This window comes from Thamnophis elegans, chromosome 11 (genome assembly GCF_009769535.1).
Source record: "Thamnophis elegans isolate rThaEle1 chromosome 11, rThaEle1.pri, whole genome shotgun sequence".
NCBI lineage: Eukaryota > Metazoa > Chordata > Lepidosauria > Squamata > Colubridae > Thamnophis > Thamnophis elegans.
The window spans coordinates 65,914,989-65,926,710 of NC_045551.1; the positions used below are offsets into that span (position 1 = coordinate 65,914,989).

At 40.8% G+C, this 11,722-nt stretch overlaps 1 non-coding gene across 1 annotated transcript; it reads left to right on the forward strand.

Annotated features, from left to right (window-relative positions):
- The first annotated feature begins 1,510 nt into the window (after positions 1-1,510).
- Positions 1,511-1,583, forward strand: TRNAN-AUU. The gene has a single exon. It is a non-coding gene; the product is annotated as a tRNA-Asn (tRNA).
- Positions 1,584-11,722: the final 10,139 nt, after the last annotated feature.

An 11,722-nucleotide genomic window follows, 5' to 3' on the forward strand; every position in this document is an offset into this window, starting at 1 on the left:
ATGCAGACTGAACATCTGGGTGACTGTGCATCAAACCCTAATATAATAATAACAACAACATGTCAGGTAACTGAGAATTTAATAGCTGTCAGCTGATGTAAAATTGCAAGCTGTCATTTGTAAGTTGATGCAATGAGGAAGATGCAAGGAGGTCTCTCTCTCTCTCTCTCTCTCTCTCTCTCTGTGTGTGTGTGTGTGTGTGTGTGTGTATTCGGCAAGGTCTCACCTGGCATCTTCAGGCTGATGTTTTCGGCTTAAAGTGTGGTTGGAGCTGCCATCTTTCTAGAAATCTTGGTGGGGGTATGTGGAGGGCTGGCTTTGTTTCAGTAAGTGGATTGATAGGCTGTGTGGTTGTATCATGATTGGTAGATTGGTGCTGATTGGGGCTGGCTGTGTGTCCATTGTTATTTTGTGTTGTAACGGCCTGGGTGGTGGGTGGAGCTCGTTTGTTGACTAGGGCTGGTTTCCAGATGTCTGGTATGCAGGAGGTATCGTCACATTTATTCATGTTTTGTGGGTGTTTCTCTATTTCGATAGCTTCCATAATTATTCTCTTGTTGAAGTGTTCAGTTTTGGAGATTAATTTGGTTCCTTCAAAATTAACTTCATTAATTTCATGTCACAAATTCCACTTTTAATCATATTCCTTCTTCTTCTCCCCCTTTCTCCTAACTGGATGGAGGTTTTTAAGAGTGACAAAGTAAGCCAACAGAATCACACGCATCATGATGTCATCACATAACAGCTGCATTTATATAATCTGCATGCCAGCGTGACTGACACAACGGGCTTGTGTTGATATGACATGATTATTCTCTGTCGTCATGGTTTCTAATGGCTGACTATTAAGAGAAGGCATTTGCAGACATTAGCCTAACCTATTTGCACAGGGATTTCTGGTTATTCATGATGTCTTAAATGGCTTAGACACAACCCCCTTATTCCTCCTCTGAAGATAACATCTACATTATTTTCTTTCCTGATTCTATTCCGTTGACTAATTTCTAGCACCAGATTGCTTTCCTATTAACGTTGGTGTTGCCAATTAACCAGAGAGGTAAAGAATAGGCTGGAATTCTGCTGGGCTTAGCAACGGGTCTGGCTTATTTATGTATTTATTTTCAAGATTTCTATCTCACCTTTCCATTAATTTAAAAAAAAGTGCTCAGGACAGCTAACTGCAGAACAAAACCAGTGAAGCACCAGATCAATGAACAGCTGAAAGAAGGAAGAGATAACAGCTAAATAGTTAATGCATAAAATGTCTAGAAAATTAGAAACTTAAAAACGCATTTATACACATGGGGTGGAGGCTATGGTGATGCCAGAAAGGTATCACAAGTGCCATGATATCCTAACCTAAAAGACTTGATTTTTCTATCCATGGTACAAGCCAACAGTTGCCAATTGTATAATTAAGGGCTAAAACATATGAAGAATGGTTGCAGGGATTTGGTATGTCTACTTTAATGAAATGAAGGACTAGGGGTGACATAATAGCAGTGTTTCAGCCGGGCTAGCTCAGTCGGTAGAACATGAGATTATTAATCTCAGGGTCGTGGGTTCGAGCCCCACGTTGGGCGCCGGATTATGCAAAATGCTCTTTAAAAAAGGATAAAGTTTATCACTCAGTTATTCTTGTGAGGTATAATTACTGATTGTAGAGTTATAGAGACTAACTTGATTTTGCATTTAATAACCGCAGCAAGACTGTTGGTGGCGCAATACTGGAAGAAGGAATATTTGCCTACTATTCAAGAATGGACATTAAAAGTAACAAACCTAGCAGAGATGGCTAAAATATCAGCATATCTCAAGGACCATTCCAATAAGAGATATAAATTGGAGTGGAGAAGATGGATTGATTATACTCAAAATAAATATGGGACTAAGAAATTCCAGATAGTTTATGACTGAAGAAACAAGGAATGATATAATCTGTTTAGAGCTGGCCTTGCAAAGAGGAGTTAAAGCTCAAATGAAAGATGATACTAACTTTTTTTTAAAGTTTATCTTAGAATATCTTTGTTAAAGATTTATACCCTGTATTGGTTCTGGGAAGTCGGGGGGGGGGTAGGTTTGGGGGGTTTGGGTGGGGAGGGTAGGGGGAGGGAGGTAAATATTTGTAAAAGTTTTGTTTTCAAAAATTTTCAATAAAAAAATAGCAGTGTTCCAATATCTAAGGGGTTGCCACAAAGAAGAAAGGGTCACCCTCTTGAAGAAGAAAGATTCTCCAAAACAACTGAAGGTAGAACAAGAAGCAATGGATGAAAACTAATCAAGGAAAGAACCAACCTAGAAATAAGAAGATATTTCCTGGCAGCTAAAACAATTAAACAATGGAATGACTTGCCTCCAGAAGTTGTGAATGCTCCAACACTGGAGGTTTTTAAAGAAAAGATTAGACAACCATTTGTCTGAGATGGTATAGGGCTTCCTGCCTGAGCAGAGGGTCAGACTAGAAGACTTCCAAGATCCCTTCCAACTCTGTTATTCTATTCCAATCTTGAATATTCTTTTTTTTTCTCAATTCCCTGCAGGGCAAACTAGAGAAGACCATGATTTGAATTGATGGGTTTAAGAGCAATGTCATAACCCAGATCCTTAAATATGGATTTAGGAAGCTATTGTTGATTTTTACTAGGCACCTTAAGCAAGGAACCCAGAAGAAGGAACCCAGAAGAAGTTGGATAACCGTTTGTCTGAAGTGGTGGAGGGCTTCCAGCCTAAGCAGGGGGTTGGACTAGAAGATCTCCAAGGTCTCTTCCAACTCTGTTATTCTATTCTATTCTTCCTTATCTCTGCCCTGATTTAATCTCATTCAGACAGAACATAACTCAGAGAGTCATATTATGCTACCCAAGAAAACCTCTCCAGAAAATCATAGTAAATGAGCCTTAGAGATCCTTACCCCAGCCCACTTAAACCATAATCAGTTAATCCATAGTTTAAACTGTTATTAAAAATGTATGAGCAGGGAACAGTAAAGAAAGCAATGGTGGCGTTAATTATCATTCCGTTGGCTGTGGTCTTTTGGGTGTGTTTGTTTTTAAATCTCTTGCCAGATCATGGAGAAGAACCCTCGGAGGAGACTCTGCTCAATCTGCAGCTGACACATGAGATTAAATATTCCCCATCCATTTGTGAGATGAAATGTGGAGCTGGTAGCTGAGAAGATGCCAAAGGTGCTTAAGAAAGGAGAATAATTTCCTCTGGCCCTCTTCGTTTATCATACCTATTAAGGTCCCCAGGCACATTAAATAATATATTAGAAGAGCTAGCCGAGTTACACCGGATAATCCATCTCCAACTATGAATTTCTACGCTTGGAACACTCACATTTTCTTAACGTAGGGGGGCCCGGAGATGCCCCTCCATTCAAAGGGGAATAGTCAACTTCCCTGCTGATGTTGGCTTTGTTGACTTGCAATATTTATAATCCTGCCTTTCGCCAGCACCTCAAGATGATGGACATTTAATCCATCTCTAATTTTTCCAGTCAATAACATTCTCGTAGATTGCACTGAGAGAATGATGTTTCATGAAGTCACCCAGTAAGCTCTGTGGCTGAGAATTTAAGGAGATTCTCAGTCATCCAGGTCAACCTACCTGGATTGTCTGTGTAATGATAGAAAGGGTGGGTAGTTTCTTCAAAAACACGAGAGAGCTGGGAACACGAGAGTTAGTTCTTGACCTTCCAGGTGGCCCACAATATAAGCTGTGCATGCATCCACCCAAATCAGAGGTGGTATTCAGCAGGTTCTGACCAGTTCTGGAGAACCGGTAGCAGAAATTTTGAGTAGTTTGGAGAACTAGTAAATACCACCTCTGACTGAATATCACTCCCATCTATTCTCTGCCTCCTGAGTCCCAGCTGATTGGAAGGGAATGGGGATTTTGCAGTAATCTTCCCCTGGAGTGGGGAGGGATTGGGGATTTTACAGTATCCTTCCCCTGCCATGCCCACCAAGCCACACCCACCAAGCTATGTGACACCCACAAAGCCACACCCACCAAGCTACACGCATAGAACTGGTAGTAAAAAAATTTGAATCCCACCACTGATCCAAATAGTGTAGTTGTAGAGTATGCTTATGTTCATTATTGTCCTTGTACATCATACATTCAAACAAAGATGTTATTCCTTCATTCTTCAACAAGGTGTTCTAAATAGTCACTTCATGTATATACCAATTTTAATTACTTCCTTATTAAAATTATTTATCACTTTTCCATTGTTGGGCATATACCAGAGATGGGTTCCTGTCGGTTTGGACCGGTTTGGCCAAGTAGGTAGTAACTCGGCCTGCCACACCCCCAAACTGATTCTGATGGTGGTGGTGCCATCTTCAGATCAATCTTTATTGCTGATTTTTAAATCCTTTTCTAACATTGTGCACATGTGTAGACCTTTTTAGGTGCAAATGTACATGAGAACAGCACAATTTTTTTGTGTGCGCCGAACCCTCAGTAATGCTGGCAGCATCCAACTCCTGGCATATACCATTCTAATTTCATTTACTAATAACCAAGCTCTTTCTGGGCTGTATCCCTGCAGCATGTTGTTTCAATCCAGATGTTTTAGCTGGATCAAATTGCTGCCCTCATCAAATTGTTCTCTGTTTTAAGAATGCTGCCCACATCATTTTAAAACCCCACTGCTTTTCTTATGGTGAAGATTGACTGTAGGACTAATTGAAGTTTTGATTCAGAAAAATAATGAGAAGATAGATCTAAAGAGAGTCAGGAAAATCCCAGTGGCATCTGGTTGATAAGATGATGAACTCGATGGAAACCTCTCTAACCTTCCTTGAGTTAGCCAGGTGACTTCTTGATATTTTGAACTAGTTACACTATATTCCTGAGCACTTAATTGGCAACACCTTTTCGACCTGGACTGATATCAGAAAGCTAAGCAAGGTTGAGCCTGATTAATTCTGGATAGGGCAACATTATGAAATCTCATAGCTGAGACCAGATAACAGGAAGATAACAGGAAGTCCTGGAAGAAGATAATGATAAATCACTTCCAAATTGACAGAGGAAGAGACATGATCTGGAAAAAAAAAAGATACATCAGGAGTTAGCTTGAGATTCTTTACATTACCTTTCTATATAAGTAAGGTTCCCCTCGCACATATGTGCTTGTCATTCCCAACTCTAGGGGGCAGTGCTCATCTCCGTTTCAAAGCCGAAGAGGCACCACTGTCCGAAAATATCTCTGTGGTCATGTGGCCGGCATGACTAAATGCCGAATGTGCATAGAACACTGTTACCTTCCCACCCAAGGTGGTTCCTATTTTTCTACTTGCATTTTTTACTTGCTTTCGAACTGCTAGGTTGGCAGAGACTGGGACAAGTCACAGGAGCTCACTCCATTACGTGGCGCTGGGGATTCAAACCACCAAAGTATGAGGCGGCGGCCAAAAAAGCCAACACAATCCTAAGTTGCATTAACAGAGGGATACAATCAAGATCAAGTAAGGTACTAATACCACTCTATGAAGCCTTAGTAAGACCACACCTAGAATAACCACACCAGAGGTGGGATGCTATCGATTCACACAGGTTTGGGTGAACAGGTAGTGGAAATTGGGATGGGATCGCCGAACCGGTAAGGATTGCAGGCTGGCCCAGCCCCCAAGTGAAGCACGAAACAAAGCGTGCATGAAGCAAACTGGCAGTAACACCAGGAGCAACCCACCCCTACCCCACACTCTAAAGACATAGAAAAAGTGCAGAGAAGAGCACTTCTATATAAGAGCACTCGTATATCATACAGCAGTTCCGAATCGGTTTCTTTGCAGTTAATGTTTTCCCTCCTATACATTTCTATCTATCACTGTGTCCCTCTTATATACCTTCTTATATAGCTTCTGCTATAAGGACTGGCCCTGTGTGAAAGCAACTTGGTTAGAACTGACTTGGATTTGCTTACCTGTGTATCCTGGTCATTCAATGCCGGTTAACACTTGATTGCTAGAGAGAGATAAAAACCTTGCATTAAACAAATCTGTCTCTCTATTGGTTTCTTCAACGCGACTGCCAGAACATGACAGTATATTTGTGAATGTATATGAAAGGGAAAAAAAAAAACCTTATTTTTTTTAAAAAAAGAAATCCTAAATATCTCAAAGACTGGGATGCTAAGGGTTGAAAAAATTCAGAATACAACAAAGGCAATTCATTGCTGCATTAAAAACAAACAATCCTGCATCAAAGAAATCCAGGAAGTGCCTAAGAATTTGACGTGACCTCAAGGTGAACATTCAAGGCGTCCCTTCTAACATGTTAGAAGAAACCTCCTGTGAAAACGATCAGGTATGTTTTCTCCACTGTCTACAGGTGCCTGTAACTCAGTGGTGGGTTTCAAATTTTTTTTGAACCTACTCTGTGGGTGTGGCCTCCTTTGTGGGAGTGGCTTGCCGGCCATGTGACCTGGTGGGAGTGGCTTGCCGGCCATGTGTTCTCTCTCACTCTATCTCTTTCTTTCTGTCTCTCTCTCTTTCCTTCCTTTTGTCTCTCTGTACCTTTTTCCTTTTCCTTTCATTTCTCTCTCACTTTTTCTTTCTTTCTTTCTTTTTTATTTATTTCTTCCTTTCTTTCTTTCTCTTTCTCTCTCTCTGTGTGTGTGTGTGTGTGTGTGTGTTTGTGTGTGTGTCAGTGGTGGGTTTCAAAAAAATTTCGAACCTACTCTGTGGGTGTGGCTTCCTTTGTGGGAGTGGCTTGCCGGCCATGTGACCTGGTGGGAGTGGCTTGCTGGCCATGTGTTCTCTCTCACTCTCTCTCTTTCTTTCTTTCTGTCTCTCTCTCTTTCCTTCCTTTTGTCTCTCTGTATCTTTTTCCTTTTCCTTTCATTTCTCTCTCACTTTTTCTTTCTTTCTTTCTTTCTTTTTTTATTTCTTTCTTTCTTCCTTTCTCTTTCTGTGTGTGTGTGTGTGTGTGTCAGTGGTGGGTTTCAAAAATTTTTGGAACCTCTTCTGTAGGTGTGGCCTGCTTTCCGGGTCCACTGGTGGAACCTCTTCTAACCGGTTCGGTAAATTTGATGAACTGGTTCTACCGAACTGGCGCGAACTGGCAGGAACCCACCTCTGCTGTAACTAGAAAATGAAGAAAGCAGAGCCATGATTCCCAAAGAGTTTGAAGACACAAAGCAGGAAACAACTTGGCCTTAATTGTTCAGCTGTAACTAGGTTTCCCGCTGTGATCTCTGAGTGCACATCACTCTCCACAGGTTGCTGAGCTGCTTTCGGGAGCTGTCGTCCTTTACTATATGTCAGTTATTACTCAGATAGTGTAATGAGCTTGTTAGCCTGTCAAGGAGCATGTTAATTTCACGTTGGCTTTGTTAATTTCCCTCCCTTTAGTAAGTTCCCCGAAGCTGCCTCTGATCTTGACAATTTGACAGCGGTGCGCTTCGACAGTTTATGAGCAGTGCCAAACAAAAACCCGTACACTGGGGACACATTCCTGTTTTCTGGGAGGGGAAAGTATGACAGAGTCTGAGGTACTCAAAATATTTACTGGAGATGAAATGAGGAAGCAGAGGAAGATAACTGACGAAAGAGGTGGCTCGGTTCAAGAGACAGCAAATCCAAGACAACTTGCAATTTATTTATTTCCCCAGGAAAGAAAATGGCATAAACTGAAGCTCAAGAGCTCTCTAATCACCCCAACCAATGGAATTTAGTAGAAACGTCTCCAGCTATCCTTAGCAATAGCAATAGCAGTTAGACTTATATACCGCTTCATAGGGCTTTCAGCCCTCTCTAAGTGGTTTACAGAGTCAGCATATCGCCCCCACAGTCTGGGTCCTCATTTCACCCACCTCGGAAGGATGGAAGGCTGAGTCAACCTTGAGCCGGTGAGATTAGAACCGCCGAACTGCAGATAACAGTCAGCTGAAGTGGCCTGCAGTACTGCACCCTAACCACTGCGCCACCTCGGCACCTTGATATTCATTCCTCCATCCGACCCCGAATCTGCAGAGGAAGCTGAGCCAAAACAGGAGCCAACAAAGATCGAGGGGGCAGCTTAGTTGGCTTCCGAGGAAAATGGGGAACAGCAGACCCAGTCAGGCCTTTCAGGATTGAGTAACTTGTAGGCTTGGAGGAACAAGGGCAGGATGAGCAAGAGAGGCCAAGCAGTGAACATGAGAAGCAGAGCTCAGGTGATGAGCAAGGACCACCTCCTCCCGATCCTTGAGCACGGAGAGTGGAGAGAAGGCGAGAACAGCACAGACTGAATTGGTTACTCGGGAGGAGAGCGCCCCACCCCTCTTCACAAGGCACACCTGGGGAATGAGACTTAAGGAGACACTGTAGGGAGGAAAGGGGATTTGTCAAGGATAAATCGAGATGCTCAGTCATCCAGGTCATGGTTGTCCCGAGGTGGCGCAGTGGTTAGGGTGCAGTACTGCAGGCCACTTCAGCTGACTGTTATCTGCAGTTCAGCTGTTCAAATCTCACCGGCTCAAGGTTGATTCAGCCTTCCATCCTTCCGAGGTGGGTGAAATGAGGACCCAGACTGTGGGGGCGATATGCTGACTCTGTAAACCGCTTAGAGAGGGCTAAAAGCCCTATGAAGCGGTATATAAGTCTAACTGCTATTGCTATTGCTAAGTACATCATTTGCAATGACACCAACATGATTTCCAAATTTTGAAACCCCCAAGAAAATGAGGGCCAAATGAACAGCAACATGAATTCAAAGACCCCAAGTTTCAGCTCTTTAACAGACATGATTATTAACTGAAATTCATACTTTAATATTTTGAAATACGCTTTTGTTTTTAATATTGTAAATATTAGTGGTAGTTCAATATGCTATAACAGTTTTGTACTATCTTGTATTGTTCCCCCACATAGTGTTTAAAAGCAGGGTTCTTTTGGCACTAAACCAGGATTGCAATATTTCAAATATATCAAAATAAATAATGGAAAAGAAATTGGATTTACACTGGGAGAAAAAGCCTCTTTTCCTCCTAATTAAAGTGGATATATTCATTTATGTACAGCCATAGACCACAAAACACAGTTAAAATACAAAGCAAGCAGCGTAACGGAAAATAAGGCTATATCGTTTGCATTCAGATATAGCGGCTTGTAATAACTAATGTTGTGGCACAAAATGTTATCTGTTTTCAGGAGATGTTACTGTAGTCATCCTTTAATAGGAAGCATATCGTTGCCTATTGGTGATTTTGTGATTATGTGCCAACAAAACAATGTTGACTCTACACGACCATATAGACTTTTTCCAGGATGATCTGCTTGAGTCCTTGTCCCTTTGCCCTTTGAATGGTCTACCATCGGCACGCCAACTAAGTCCATCCTACTTGTTTCTAAATATCCTCTTCTATTCTTTCCTTCCATCACCCCCCTCCAGATCTATGGGTTTCTCAAATAGAACTACATCTTTGCAAATTTAATCCCATTTATTTATGCTGGGAATGAGAATTTTGGATTCAGCTGTTCTGGGATTCATTTGTTTTCCTCACTAAACACGCTCTTCTCAAGAATCTTCTCTAGCACTAAAGTTCAGCTCCAAACTTCACCAAAGTGGTAGCTCTTTTTCTCTCCCATTTTATTGAATATCTATGTAATCTCTCTCTCCCTCTCTCCCTCCCTCTCTCCCTCTCTCATTCTCTCTTTCTCCTCTCCGTCTGTCTTTATATTTATCTATCTATCTATCTATCTATCTATCTATCTATCTATCTATCTATCTATCTATCTATCATCATCTATCTATCTATCTATCTATCTATCTATCTATCTATCATCTATCTATCTATCTATCATCTATCTATCTATCTATCTATCATCTATCTATCTATCTATCTATCTATCTATCTATCTATCTATCTATCTATCTATCATCTATCTATCTATCTATCTATCTATCTATCTATCTATCATCTATCTATCTATCTATCATCTATCTATCTATCTATCTATCATCTATCTATCTATCTATCTATCTATCTATCTATCTATCTATCTATCATCTATCTATCTATCTATCTATCTATGTATCTATCTATCATCTATGAACCATCTGTCCGTCCGTCTGTCCATCTGTCCAGCTGTCTTTGTCCCTATATGTACCTCTACCTGTATGTCTCTCTGTCTTTCTTTGTATGTATCTATCTAACCATCTACCTAACCATCTGTGTCTAGTCTGTCTCTCTCTCTTTCTCTCTGTCTCTTTCTCTCTGTCTGTCTGTGTCTGTCTGTCTGTTTATCTATCTATCTATCTATCTATCTATCTATCTATCTATCTATCTATCTATCTACCTACCTACCTACCTACCTACCTACCTACCTACCTACCTACCTACCTACCTACCTATCATCTATGAACCATCCGTCCATCCGTCTGTCTATCTGTCTGTCTGTGTCTCTATATGTGTCTTTATCTGTATGTCTTTCTGTCTTTCTTTGTATCTATCTAACCATCTACCTAACCGTATGTGTCTAGTCTGTCTTTCTCTCTTTCTCTCTTTCTCTCTGTCTCTTTCTCTGTCTGTCTGTCTGTCTGTCTGTGTCTGTCTGTCTGTCTATCTATCTATCTATCTATCTATCTATCTATCTATCTATCTATCTATCTATCTATCTATCTATCATCTATCTATCTATATCTATCTATCATCTATCTAGCTAGCTAGCTATATCATCTATCTATCTATCTATCTATCTATCTATCTATCTATCTATCTATCTATCTATCTATCTATCTATCTATCTATCTATCTATCTATCATCTCTCTCTCCACTGTAATTGAACATGGACTCTCATTTTGGAAAGATATTTCAGTTGCCTTTGGCTTCCCTTTTCTTCTTGGCAACTTTTACTGATGTCCCATTTGCTTTCTGGGTCTTTGGCAGTCTCCTTTCGCATTCATCCTCAACAACTTGTTTGATTTTATTCCACAGTTCCTCTGGTACCCCATCAAAGAAATTCAGAACTTCAAAGTGATTTCTGATGTTTTCCTTGAAAAATGTTGGGTATGTGCTCAGGATCATATGATGGAAATTGGCTTCGTTCTTCATTAACTTATTCGTTTCACTTTAACTTGCATTGGAGTGTGGACATGAGAAGTTCCCACAGCCTTTGTGGATCAGAGTTGTCATCACATTGCTTGTGATTTCCCGTTGCCCCACAAAGGAGGGGTGGGCAACTTTATTCTGATCACACTCAACCTTCTTTGAGCGTGGAGAACTGAAAATCATATGGAAGAAAGAGGTTTTAATTGGGAAGAAAGAGGTTTTAATTGGATGGGTCTGTTTAATTGGTAATATTATTTTAGTCAGTCATATGTTTTTATCTGTTTCTTATCTCAGGATGGCAGAGAAATGCATTAGTGTACAGAAAACATGGCCAGGGATGAGGGATCCAAATATTATAAAAAGTAGGATTCATGAACCTCTTATACCCCCTCTGTCTTAAAACATATTTATAAATATCTCAAGTAGCAGTCATTAAATGTAAAATATTATATTCTGGGAAATGTGAAATGACAATGTTCTGGTAAATCTATGTTATGCTTTTCAGAACTTTTAAATTCGATAGGCAAGTAAAAAGGTTTGCATCAGACTGGATAGTTTCAGGTATGGGATTCAGTTGGTTCAGACTGGTTCGCTCCAATAGCTCTGACTATCAGCATGGAAGCGAACCGGTTGGCTCCGATGATCAGGTAGGCCTGACTGTCCCTGAACTTTAC